The 13,180-nt window shown below is 46.5% G+C and overlaps 1 pseudogene; it reads right to left on the bottom strand.

Annotated features, from left to right (window-relative positions):
• Nucleotides 1-12,592, bottom strand: LOC117975362 (large ribosomal subunit protein eL37-like; annotated as a pseudogene).
• Nucleotides 12,593-13,180: the final 588 nt, after the last annotated feature.

The raw sequence follows: 13,180 nt of genomic DNA, 5'->3' as shown, positions 1-13,180 counted from the left end.
AAACCATGGCATTTATTGACAAATAATAATAGTGACAATAATAGTGAAAAATCATTGAAATTCTTCAGATAAACTAGTTGCTGCAATAGCTGCTCTCTTGGGTTTAGGTGGTGTTCCTCCACAGAATCCATGCTTGAATCCGTGGTATACAATTTTCAGGTGCTTCATGCAATCAGTCCTGGTGGTATTTTGTCTTTTAGCCTTTGCACTCCAGTTACACTTTCTCTTGCACTTGGCAGGGTAGTCATAGTTGTCACAAGTAGACTTCTGAAGGTGCTAGGCCTTAGAGCCACGGCAGTGGCACAACATGTGTGTCTTATTGCAATGCTTTCAAAACAATGACGTTCCCTTCATCATCTCACTTCTGCAGGCTAGACCAAAGAGACTGGAGACCTTGTCTCTTAATAAAAAATTTAAAAATATAAGTTATGTCCACTGAGAGTGCTTTCCTTCATCACTGTCCTTCAGGGATGTCACAGAAAGGGGTTGTAGTGCTGCAGCACTCTTGGGTGGTGCATATGTTCATGCAGAACCAGGCCTAAGTCTTCCCTTCTGTCAAGTGATCACAGGCAACTCCCCATTAAGTCACAGGAGCAATCTAGGAGACAAATGTAGTGTAGCAGTGATGGTGGCATTGGCCTGTCTGGAGCAGCCACTGTGGGAATGCTAGCTGCAGTGGGAAAGGTGAGTCCAGGGCTGCGCACACTGTGAAGCCAGTGGGGGCTAGAAACATGCGGGAGCCCCGCCCCCTACTGAGTTGGCAGGGCAGGAGCCCTGGACTCCTGGGTGCAGCTACAGCCACCCAGCCATGGCTCTGGACCAGGGCATCCCTGTCCTCTCAGTGGGCCAGGAAGTCACCCTGCTCCTGCAGGCTCAGAAGTGTCTGCTCTTGCTCCCTGGCCTCTCCCCTCTCCCAGCACACGCTCCAATTTTGAAGCAAAGTTGAAGCTGAGCCTGGTGTTGTCACAACCCTGTGGGTGTGCACATGCTCAGGGCACCACCAACATGCCAGCCCCCTCCTGCCTCAGTTCTCTCCAGACTTTGGGCACCAGTGAGCACAGGAGGGAGACCAAGGTGGGGGCGCCAAGGGAAGCTCGGTACAGGCCTCCAGGCACCCTTTGGTACAAATAGCCTGGGTGGCACGTTGATGGTGGCAGGAGGCAGACAGGCTCCTGGGTGAAAAGGGGTAGGTCTCTGATGAAACCCCACCTTCAGGCCAGGGATGTCCTGAAGCCAGGCTGCCAGTTCTGGGTGGAGTCCATGCCCTGGAGTGAGAACTTATGGTGCTTTTTCCAGGCCCACCCATAGCCACCCATGGACAAATCAGCACATATTTCCTCCCTTCTGAGCCCATAAAACCTGGACTCCGCCAGATGTGAATAGGTGTTGGGACTACCAGTTGCAGAAAGGGGCTACCCACTACAGGTCTTTCTGCTGAGAGCTGGACAGCCGTTGGGCCAACCTACCTGCAGAAAGGAGCTACCCACCATGGGTCTCCTCTCCACTGAGAGCTGGACACTCATCAGGATGACCCACCCACCTGTGGAAAGGAGCTACCCACTACAGGTCTCCTGAGAGCTGTTCTATCACTCAATGAAGCTCCTCTCCACCTTGCTCACCCTCCAGTTGTCTGCATACCTCATTTTTCCTGGATGCGGGACAAGAACTCAGGACCTGCTGAATGGTGGGACTGAAAGGGCTGTAACACAAATAGGCCTGAAACATGGTCCCCTGCTTGCCACATTGTGGGTGACAAGAAGGAGAGAAGAGCTGTGGGGCCCTCCAGGGAGCCCAGACCTAGGGGCTCCATGAGCCAGGGCTGTGACACCCTCTTTGGGGCTCTATGGTTCCTGGCGTCTCCAAGCTTCTGGGCACCACCATGTTCCCCTTGTCCAGACACGTGTGGTATAGCTGGTCCAGCTGCAGCCTTGCATGGAGCCAGCATCTAAAGCTGCCACCTGCCCTGCCGCAGCAACCTGCATGCCTGACTGTGTGCAGTGGCTAGACCCCACACTCACTCGCTCACATACCCCTTGCCACTCTGCACCTGGCTCACCCTTGGCAGGTGTGGGATCCGGGCCAGTAGTGTGAGCTGACCACAACCTGCCAGGCCAAGTGGGCAGAACAAGCCCAGTGGGCATGAGCAGTACTCGGGCAGAAGGCACCACCAGCCACAGAGGTTTCCAGTGGGCAAAGTGACACCCCAAGGATCCCGTGACAACAGGAGGCAGGACAGTGGACATTTGGGCCACTTCTTTTTTTGTTTTTTGAGACAGAGTTTCACTCTTGTTCCCCAGGCTGGGGTGCAATGGTGCGATCTCGGCTCACCAAAACCTCCGCCTCCCAGGTTCAAGCGATTCTCCTGCCTCAGTCTCTCGAGTAGCTGGGATTACAGGCATGCGCCACCACGCCCGGCTAATTTTGTATTTTTAGTAGAGACGGGGTTTCTCCATGTTGGTCAGGCTGGTCTCTAACTCCCAACCTCAGGTGATCCACCCACCTCGGCCTCCCAAAATGCTGGGATTACAGGCATGAGCCACCGCGCCCGGCCTGCCACTTCTTCATGTAACTTACTTGTGCCTTCATAGCCTGCTCAGCCCAACTGAAGTATATACCACTTCCATTTGATGATGGAGTTCTGCTGTGTATGCCCAACTTTATGGTTTGGTGGGTCAGGCAACACTCAGCTCATGATGGGCAGCTCAGGTTGCATAGTAACTTGGCGGCCCATGGGTAAGTGTTCAGTCTCTATGGAGACTCAGTATCAGGCTGAGAGCTGTTTCTTTTTTTTTTTTTTTTCCTGCAGTTTAAATTCAGTAAGAGGCCGGGTGCGGTGGCTCACGCCTGTAATCCCAGCACTTTGGGAGGCCGAGGTGGGCGGATCACAAGGTCAGGAAATCGAGACCATCCTGGCTAACACGGTGAAACCTTGTCTCTACTGAAAATACAAAAAAAAAAAAATTAGCTGGGTGTGGTGGCGGGCGCCTGTAGTCCCAGCTACTTGGGAGGCTGAGGCAGGAGAATGGCATGAACCCAAGAAGCAGAGCTTGCAGTGAGCCGAGATCGCACCACTGCACTCCAGCCTGGGTGACAGAGCAAGACTCCATCTCAAAATTAAAAATAAAATAAAATAAATAAATAAATAAATTCAGTAAGAGTCGTGTCTTAAAAGCAGAGTAGGCTGGGTGCAGTGGCTCATGCCTGCAATCCCAGCACTTTGGATGGATGAGGCAGGTGGATTATTTGAGCCCAGGAGTTCAAGACCAGCCTGGGCAACATGGCAAAACCCCATCTCTACTAAAAAAAAAAAAAATTAACTTAGCATGATAGTGCATGCCTGTAGTCCCAGCTCCTCAATGGGGGGCTGAGGCAGGAGGATCACCTATACCTTGGGAGGTTGAGGCTGCAGTGAACTATAATCACACCACTGCACTCTAGCCTGGAGGACACAGTGAGACTCTGTCTCCAAAAAAAAAAAAAAAAAAAAAAAAAAGCAGAGTAATTATCCACCAAGGCTGGCAGGGCTTTGCTCCAAATCCTAACGATTTGCATTGAGATTCACCTATAGGGGCCTGCCAAAGGGGCTCCAAACAATATCCCTTTCTCCACTGACACTTCAAGCATCACTGGGTCTGCTAGATCACATGGCCCAAGTGATACAGCAGCTTGCACAGCAGCCTGGACCTGTTGCAAAGCCTTCTCTTGTTCTGGGCCCCCCTAAAAGCTAGCAGCTTTTTGGGTCACTCAGTAAATGGGCTGGAGTGACACACCCAAATGAGGAATATGTTACCTCCAAGATCCAAAGATCACTAGGTGTTGTGCCTCTTTTGGTTGTAGGAGGGGCCAGATGCAACAACTTATCCTTCACTATAGAAGGGATCTCTCAACATGACCCACACCATTGGACCCCTACAAATTTCACTAAAGTAGAGATCCTCAAATTTTTGTCAGATTTATTTCCCACTCTCTGATACACAAATTTCTTATGAATAAGTCTAGAATAGGCTGGGCGCGGTGGCTCATGCCTGTAATCCCAGCACTTTGGGAGGCCAAGGTGGGCAGACCACAAGGTCAGGAGTTCAAGATCAGGCTGGCCAATATGGTGAAACCCCATCTCTACTAAAAATACCAAAATTAGCCGGGCGTGGTTGCGGGCGCCTGTAGTCCCAGTTACTCAGGAGGCTGAGGCAGAAGAATCGCTTGAACCCAGGAGCGGAGGTTGCAGTGAGCCAAGATCGCACCACTGCACTCCAGCCTGGGCGACAAAGCGAGACACCATCTCAAAAAAAAAAAAAAATGTCTAGAATAGTTGCCACTTCTTGGTCTAGAATAGTTGCCACTTCTTGGTCTAGAATAGTTGCCACTTCTTGTTCACTAGGTCTGATCAGCATAATGTCATCAGTGTAATGGTGATTGCAATATCGGCAATCAATGTGGTATCTTGTGGAAGGGAAAGGTAATCAAGATCCCAGAAAACTAAATTATGACGTAGAGCTGGGGAGTTGGACAGGCATGGTGGCTTATGCCTATACTCCTAGCACTTTGGGAGTCTGAGCCAGGAGGATCACTTGAGCCCAGGAGTTCAAGACCAGACTGGGCAATATAATGAGACCCCATCTCTACAAAAATAAAAATTAGCCAGATGTGGTGGTGCATGGTAGTGTATGTCTATAGTCCCAGTTACTCAAGAGGCTGAGGTGGGAGGATCACTTGAGCCCAGGAGGTCAAGACTACAGTGAACCATGATTGTATCACTCCAATCATGGAGAACCATGATTGTATCACTCCAGTCATGGAGAACCATGATTGTATCACTCCAGTCATGGAGAACCATGATTGTATCACTCCAGTCATGGAGAACCATGATTGTATCACTCCAGTCATGGAGAACCATGATTGTATCACTCCAGTCATGGAGAACCATGATTGTATCACTCCAGTCATGGAGAACCATGATTGTATCACTCCAGTCATGGAGAACCATGATTGTATCACTCCAGTCATGGAGAACCATGATTGTATCACTCCAGTCATGGAGAACCATGATTGTATCACTCCAGTCATGGAGAACCATGATTGTATCACTCCAGTCATGGAGAACCATGATTGTATCACTCCAGTCATGGAGAACCATGATTGTATCACTCCAGTCATGGAGAACCATGATTGTATCACTCCAGTCATGGAGAACCATGATTGTATCACTCCAGTCATGGAGAACCATGATTGTATCACTCCAGTCATGGAGAACCATGATTGTATCACTCCAGTCATGGAGAACCATGATTGTATCACTCCAGTCATGGAGAACCATGATTGTATCACTCCAGTCATGGAGAACCATGATTGTATCACTCCAGTCATGGAGAACCATGATTGTATCACTCCAGTCATGGAGAACCATGATTGTATCACTCCAGTCATGGAGAACCATGATTGTACTCCGGCCTGAGTGACAGAGCAAGACCCTGTCTCAAAAAAAAAAAAAGAAAAGAAAAAAAATGAGCTGGAGAGTTGATATACCTCTAAAGTAGGACAGTGAAGGTTTATTTCTGGCTTTGCTGGCTGAACTCAAACTGCTTCCAGTAATTTTTGCTAACAAATATTAAGAAAAAAAGCGGCCAGGCATGGTGGCTCACACCTGTAATCCCAGCATTTTGGGAGGCCGAGGCGAGCGGATCACCTGAGGTCAGGAGTTCAAGACCAGCCTGACCAACATGGAGGAACCCTGTCTCTACTAAAAATAGAAAATTAGCTAGGCATGGTGGCACATGCCTGTAATTCCAGCTCTCAGGAGGCTGAAGCAGGAAAATCACTTGAACCTGTGAGGCAGAGGTTGCAGTGAGCCGAGACGTACCACTGCACTCCATCCTGGGCAACAAGAGGGAAACTCCATCTAAAAAAAAAAAAAAAAAAATAGACACCAAGTCCAGAAATTAAAGCTATTCAACTCCTCAGGCCCAGAGGCTATTGCAGAAGAGGTTGGCACATGAGATTGTAAGGGCTGCTTTTGAAAGATAAAACAAGTTCAGTTTCTCTATAAATTAATCATTAATGTCAAAGACACACTGATGCAAGACTAGCATATGGGCCCCTGTGTCAGATTAACAAGGTTTTCTTGAAGCATTAACTGACTCCTCAATAAAGGTTATAAAGGTTGTAAAAGGCTTATGGAAGTTATATTTTATGGTCAAGATTAAAATTTTATAGATGGTTTATAAAATTTTGAAAACCAAATTTAATTGGATTCATGCTGTTTTTATTAAGGCTTATCGTTTGGAAAATTGTCTCCCCTCTCAAAGAATGAAGGTTTTTACCTTTTTTTTTTTCTTAAATCCTTCAGTTATCACTTTGGTTAAATGAATGACTTATTTTACAATGACCTGTGATCCTATTTTGTGATATCAAGTGTTGTAAAGCTTTGATATTTGACAAACTTTCCAAAATCAAATGATAAATTATGTCTTTTTCTGACCTAATTATTCCTTTAAGATATTAGTTTCCCTAAATTCTAAAAATGACATAATTTGGTTTATTTGTTACAAAAATGATACAAGAAGCATTGTCAAATATAAAATGGTGTTTGGTTTTCTTTGGACTGTATTTGTATAAATATGATATTGGTATGTGTTCCAAAATTATGGGAAACTCCTGTAATTCTGATATGACTTGGTGTACATTATCAGTAATAATCAAAATCATTATGTTAAAATTATTGTGTACCACAGAAGTAACAAATTTCCTTGTCAATGTGTCTTTGACTATAGCTGCCCTAAAACTTTTCGTCATCTAGGGACAATTGTAATGTTTTGATCCTCTTTAGAAGGTGGTTTTATAATCAGCTATAAAACTCTAACAGGTGCTCTTGAATGCAGGTTTTTTAATACCTTTGGAGATTGTGACATTGGAACAGAGGAAAAACTTTTGGGACTAATAGGGAGCTAAAATGTTCATGAATATCAAGCAGAACAGGAATTAACTGCATGGACTGAACTAATCTTTTTGACTTTTTGTTTAAAACATTGCTGACGCCGGGCCGGTGGTTCACGCCTATAATCCCAGCACTCTGGGAGGCCGAGGAGGGTGGATCACGAGGTCAGGAGATCGAGACCATCCTGGCTAACGCGGTGAAACCCCATCTCTACTAAAAATACAAAAAATTAGCCAGGCGTGGTGGCGGGCGCCTATAGTCCCAGCTACTCGGGAGGCTGCGGCAGGAGAACGGCGTGAACCCGGGAGGCAGAGCTTGCAGTGAGTGGAGATCGCGCCACTGCACTCCAGCCTGGGCGACAGAGCAAGACTCCATCTCAAAAAATAAATAAATAAATAAATAAATACATAAATACATAAATACATAAAACATTGCTGATCCTGGCCAGGCATGGTGGCTCATGCCCATAATCCCAGCACTTCAGGAGGCTGAGGCAGGTGGATCACCTGAGGTCAGTTTAAGACCAGCCTGGCCAACATGGTGAAATCCCATCTCTACTGAAAATGCAAAAATTAGCCAGGCATGGTGGCAGGTGCCTGTAATCCCAGCTACTTGGGAGGCTGAGGCAGGAGAATTGCTTGAATCCAGGACGCGGAGGATGCAGTGAGCTGAGATTGCACCACTGCACTCCAGCCTGGGTGACAGAGTGAGACTCTGTCTCAAAAAAAGAAAGAAAGAAAAGAAAAGGGGGTAAATGTGAAAGGAAAATCTTAGGGCCCCAAAATTACTAAGCTAATGAGAAAAGTCAAGTTGGGAACTGCTCAGGGCAAACCTGCCTCCCATTCTATTCAAAGTCATTCCTCTGCTCATGGAGATAGATGCATATCTGATTGCCTCTTTTGGTAAGGCTTACCATAAACTCAAAAGAATGCAACCATTTGTCTCTTACCTATCTGTGACCTGGAAGCCCTCTCCCTGCTTTGAGCTATCCCCACGTTTCTGGACAGAACCAATGTACTTCTTATATATATTGGTTCTCATGTCTCCCTAAGATGTATAAAACCAAGCTGTGCCCTGACCACGTTGGGCACATGTCGTCAGGACTTCCTGAGGCTGTGTCACGGGTGCGCATCCTCAACCTTAGCAAAATAAATTTTCTAAATTAACTGAGACCATCTCAGATATGTGGGGATCACACAGCCATGCCCAGCTGTTTTGTTTTTTTGTTTTTTGAGACGGAGTCTCACTCTGTCGCCCAGGCTGGAGTGCAATGGTGCGATCTCGGCTCACTGCAACCACCGCCTCCCGGGTTCAAACAATTCTCCTGCCTCAGCCTCCCAAGTAGCTGGGACTACAGGCGCCTGCCATCATGCCCGGCTAGTTTTGTTTTTGTTTTTGTTTTTTTGTATTTTTGTAGAGAAGGGGTTTCACCATGTTGGCCAGGCTGGTCTTGAACTCCTGACCTCAGGTGATCCACCCAACTCGGCCCCCCAAAGTGCCAATTACAGGCATGAGCCACTACACCCAGTCCTGTTTTGTTCTTTTAATTTTTGTAGAGAGAGGGTCTCACTATGCTCCCCAGGCTACTCTTGAACTCATGGCTTCAAGCTATTCTCCAACTGGACTTCACAAAGTGCTGGGATAACAAGCATCACCCTCCATGCCCAGCTACAAATTTATCTCTTACAATAATGGTGAAAGATATGTCTTCCGGATCCTTCCAGTGTGGGTGAATAGTTCTTAAACGACAATTCCTCTAAATTTTCAATCTTCCTAAGCCTTTGAGTATCTTCCTCTACATTAAACCAAGGCAGGTTTGGAATTTCTGATTTACTCATTATGACCCACCTTTGGTCCATGTCTCAGCCAAATAGCTAGACAAATTGTTAGAGCTCTTCCTAACTCTCTGAGCTGCAACATTAAATGTAGAACCTCTATTTAGTAAGCCCATATAAATAAATTTGGCCAGATCCAGTTTTATGTTCCTTCCACCATTATCCCATGCCTTCAATATCCATTCCCAAACGTGTTCCCAAAATTTCTGTCTGTATAAATTAGACATCTTAAGCCGTTCTTTTGGAGTGTTGCACACTTCCTCATGGGTCACACTTTGTCCCTCACCTTAGGGGCCTGCTGGGATTTCAGTCTAGTTACAGGTCTAGAAGCAAAGAGGGCAGGTGGGGAAGGGTCCTGAGGAGCATCCGCTTTGTCCTGCATGGCAACTTCCTCAGGGAGGCCATTACAGTTTCGTAGGCAATGCAGGGTTAGTCCTCTCAGGTGGGATGCCTCCACTGGGGATGGGGAGGCCTCTTTCACTAGCAAAGAAGATCAGTCAGAATTTAGGGGCTCAATGTCCCCAGCTTCATCAGGTGATGAGGTTCATAAATCTAAAAAAGAGAGCTTTATTTCTCATAAAGGGTTGCAGCCTGCAGGGTGGCCATTCTGACAGGAGGGGAAGCACAGCCTCCAGCCACAAACCAGAAACAGATACGTCAAGGGAGGGCCAAAGGGAAGAGAAATTTATGCTGAGTGGGGTGGCCAAATGTACGTATTTAGTATATTATAGGAGTGACGAGTTTTATGAAAGGAGAAACATACTCATGTGCAATTGAGCTTCGTGCTTCTCCACGGGCCCCATGTTCAAAAAATGGTGGCATTAAGATGATCTAAGGTAGAGTTTTTGGCCCTCTGGCATCAAAAGGTGAAGCAGAGAACATGAAAACCCTCACTGCATTCTCTGTAGACTGGTCAGAACCACTTCATATTCAAGAGTCTCTTATCAGGCATAAAAGGAGGGGCAATATCAGACAGTTGGTTGATATCACTGGTAGAGTCTTTTGAAAGGGCTAGTTTCTGTTTAGCCCTTAGGTTAGAAAGCCTAAACCGGTTAGGGAGGGAGGGGTGAGCATAAGGAGGCGTGCCTGACCTCATCCCATCATGACCAAGAACTCAGTTTTCAAGGTTACTCTGGGGTCTGCTTTGCCAGGAGAGGGTCCATTAGGTCAGTTACTGGGGGCTTCGAATTTTACTTTTAGTTTACAAGGGTATAGCCTAGTACTCCTCCGCTAAAAACTTGCACAGCATGTTATTATAATGAATATTGTGAGCAATAATAATACAATTATAATAACTGTGTGTATCTAAACACATCTAAACATAGAAAAGGTACAGTACAAATATGGTATAAAAGATTAAAAAGGCTGGGCACGGTGGCTCATGCCTATAATCCCAGCACTTGGGGAGACCGAGGCAGGTGGATCACCTGAGGTCGGGAGTTCGAGACAAGCCCGAACAACATGGAGAAACCATCTCTACTAAAAATACAAAATTAGCCGGGTGTGGTGGCACAGGCCTGTAATCCCAGCTACTTGGGAGGCTGAGGCACAAGAATTGCTTGAACCTGGGAGGCAGAGGTTGCAGTGAGCTAAGACCACACGCTTGCACTCCAGCTTGGGTGACAGTGCAAGACTCTCAAAAAAAGCAAGATGAAGTCAACTATATCAGATTTCTCTTACTGTCATAATTTTGTAAAGGCAGTTTAATTGGACTGTATAAACACTATATGCTTAGGCTTCACTGAAGTTATAAATATATATATATAATTTTCTTTTTTTTTTTTGAGACGGAGTCTTGCTCTGTCACACAGGCTGGAGTACAATGGCGCGATCTCAGCTCACTGCAACCTCCGCCTCCTGGGTTTAGGCAATTCTCCTGCCTCAGCATTCCAAGTAGCTGGGATTACAGGCACCCACCACCGTGCTCGGCTAATTTTTGTATTTTTAGTAGAGTCAGGGTTTCACCACGTTGGCCAGGCTGGTTTCAAACTCCTGACCTCAGGTGATCCGCCCGCCTCAGCCTCTCAAAATACTGGGATTACAGGGGTAAGCCACCATGCCCAGCTTTTTTTTTTTTTTCTGAGACGGAGTTTTGTTCTTGTTGCCCAGGCTGGAGTGCAATGGCATGGTTTCAGCTCGCTGCAACCTCCATGTCAGGCCTCTGAGCCCAAGCCAAGCCATCGCATCCCCTGTGACTTGCACGTATACATCCAGATGGCCTGAAGTAACTGAAGATCCACAAAAGAAGTAAAAATAGCCTTAACTGATGACATTCCACCATTGTGATTTGTTCCTGCCCCACCCTAACTGATCAATGTACTTTGTAATCTCCCCCACCCTTAAGAAGGTTCTTTGTAATTCTCCCCACCCTTGAGAATGTACTTTGTGAGATCCACCCCTGCCCGCAAAACATTGCTCTTAACTTCACCACCTATCCCAAAACCTATAAGAACTAATGATAATCCATCACCCTTTGCTGACTCTCTTTTTGGACTCAGCCCGCCTGCACCCAGGTGAAATAAACAGCCTTGTTGCTCACACAGAGCCTGTTTGGTGGTCTCTTCACACGGACGCACATGAAACTCCACCTCCCGGGTTCAAGTGATTCTCGTGCCTCAGCCTCCCAAGTAGCTGGGATTACAGGAGCCGGCCACCATGCCTGGCTAATTTTTTTGTATTTTTAGTAGAGACAGGGTTCCACCATGTTGGCCAGGCTGGTCTCTAACTCACGACCTCAGGTGATCCACCCGTCTCAGCCTCCCAAATTGCTGGGATTACAGGCCTATATATATAATTTTTGTTTTTTTGCAAGACAGAGTCTCGCTCTGTCTCTCAGGTTGGAGCGCAGTGTCATGATCACGGCTCACTACAGCCTCAACCTCCCAGGCTCAAGTGATCCTCCCACCTTAGCTTCCTGAGTAGCTGGGACTACAGGCATGTTCCACCATGCCCATCTAAATTTTAATTTTTTTTTTTTTGTAGAGACAGGGTCTATGTTGCCCAGGCTGGTCTCCAACTCCTGGGCTCAAGCAATCTTCCCACCTCAACCTCCCTAAGTACTAGGATTACAGGCATGAACCACTGTGCCCGGCCAATATAAGGCATGCAAAACTATACTAATTTTCCTTTCTGGATATATGCTGTATGTAAAGTATTAAAATAGGCATGGGATTGATAAATACCAAAGTCAGCAAAGTGGTGACCTCTGAGAAAGGAAGGAAGGAAATGCCCTCAGGAAGGGATATACTGGCTTTTCAAATGTATAGGTGATGTTTGTTTCTTAACCTGGAGAAGTTATATTATCCTCTCCTTTTCCGTGTGAATGAAATATTTTGTTTTTTAAAGTCTTGCCCAAAAAGGGAGTAGGGGTAGGGAATTTGACAGACCTAGGTTTAAATTCTGTCTGCCGCTTACTTGTAAAGGAATTTACCCAGTTTCTTAATTTCTCCAAGCCTCTGTGTCTGTAAGAGGACATCATCATAATAAATATTCTATTGCACAGCCAAAGCAAGTGAAATCATACGGATGAAAGTGCTTTATAAAGTGCAAGTGCTACAGAAGTATAAGCTGTAATTTTACAAGAATGCGCCACAAATTATTGTAACTAAGAGTTATTGCAAGAAACTCTTAGCATTCCTTTGCTACATACTCTCACAGAACCTTGACCCTTTCCTTCAGAGCACTTACCTTCACTTGCAATAACACGTTAATTGATGCTATTATTTGTGCATCCTCCCACTCCGTGGCTCTGGGCTCCTGATTCTATTCCCAAGCCCAGCACAGTCCCTGGCATATGGTAAGTGCTCGACAGATTTTTTTTTTTTTTTTTTTTTTTGGCGTAATCTTAACAGGATTACCTGTAGGAAGTGAGAATGAAAAGCAGGGAGGGGAAACAGGACTCTTCTGTTTTACATTTCTATACTGTTAGAACTTTTATCATAAACATGTATTACTCAGTGCAAAATTATTTGAATTTTTAATTAAAATAATAAGTGTTAAATAGGCATATCTTAATTTCATCGCCTCTAGGGGGAAGGTCATGTTTTACTACAGGAAACTGCATGGAAAAGGGATCCATGAAATAAAAGGAGCAGACAATGTCTGTTCCTGGGGCACTGGGCTTTCCGCTGAACCTCCGGGAGTGAAGGCGACGAGTCTAACAACCTAAGAATTTAAGAACGGGCCGGGAGGCGCCGTTAGGGGGCGCGCGAAAGGCGGCGCGGGCGTTCCCGCCTCCCCGTTACATGCCCCAGTAACCCCAGCGCCGGCGACCGGGAGTAACCTCGCGCGCGGGCGGCCCCCCCGCGCCCAGACTCTCGCCTGCTCCCGCCTCAGCCAATGGGAAGGCAGTGAACCGGCCGGCCGGACGGTCGCCCCGGAGGGCTCCTCCCGGGAGCATTTCGAACGGAGTTGA

Source organism: Pan paniscus, chromosome 10, assembly GCF_029289425.2.
Source record: "Pan paniscus chromosome 10, NHGRI_mPanPan1-v2.0_pri, whole genome shotgun sequence".
NCBI classification, from domain to species: Eukaryota; Metazoa; Chordata; class Mammalia; order Primates; family Hominidae; genus Pan; species Pan paniscus.
Note: the sequence above shows the minus strand (reverse complement) of the source record. Positions and strands in the feature narration are given on the sequence as shown.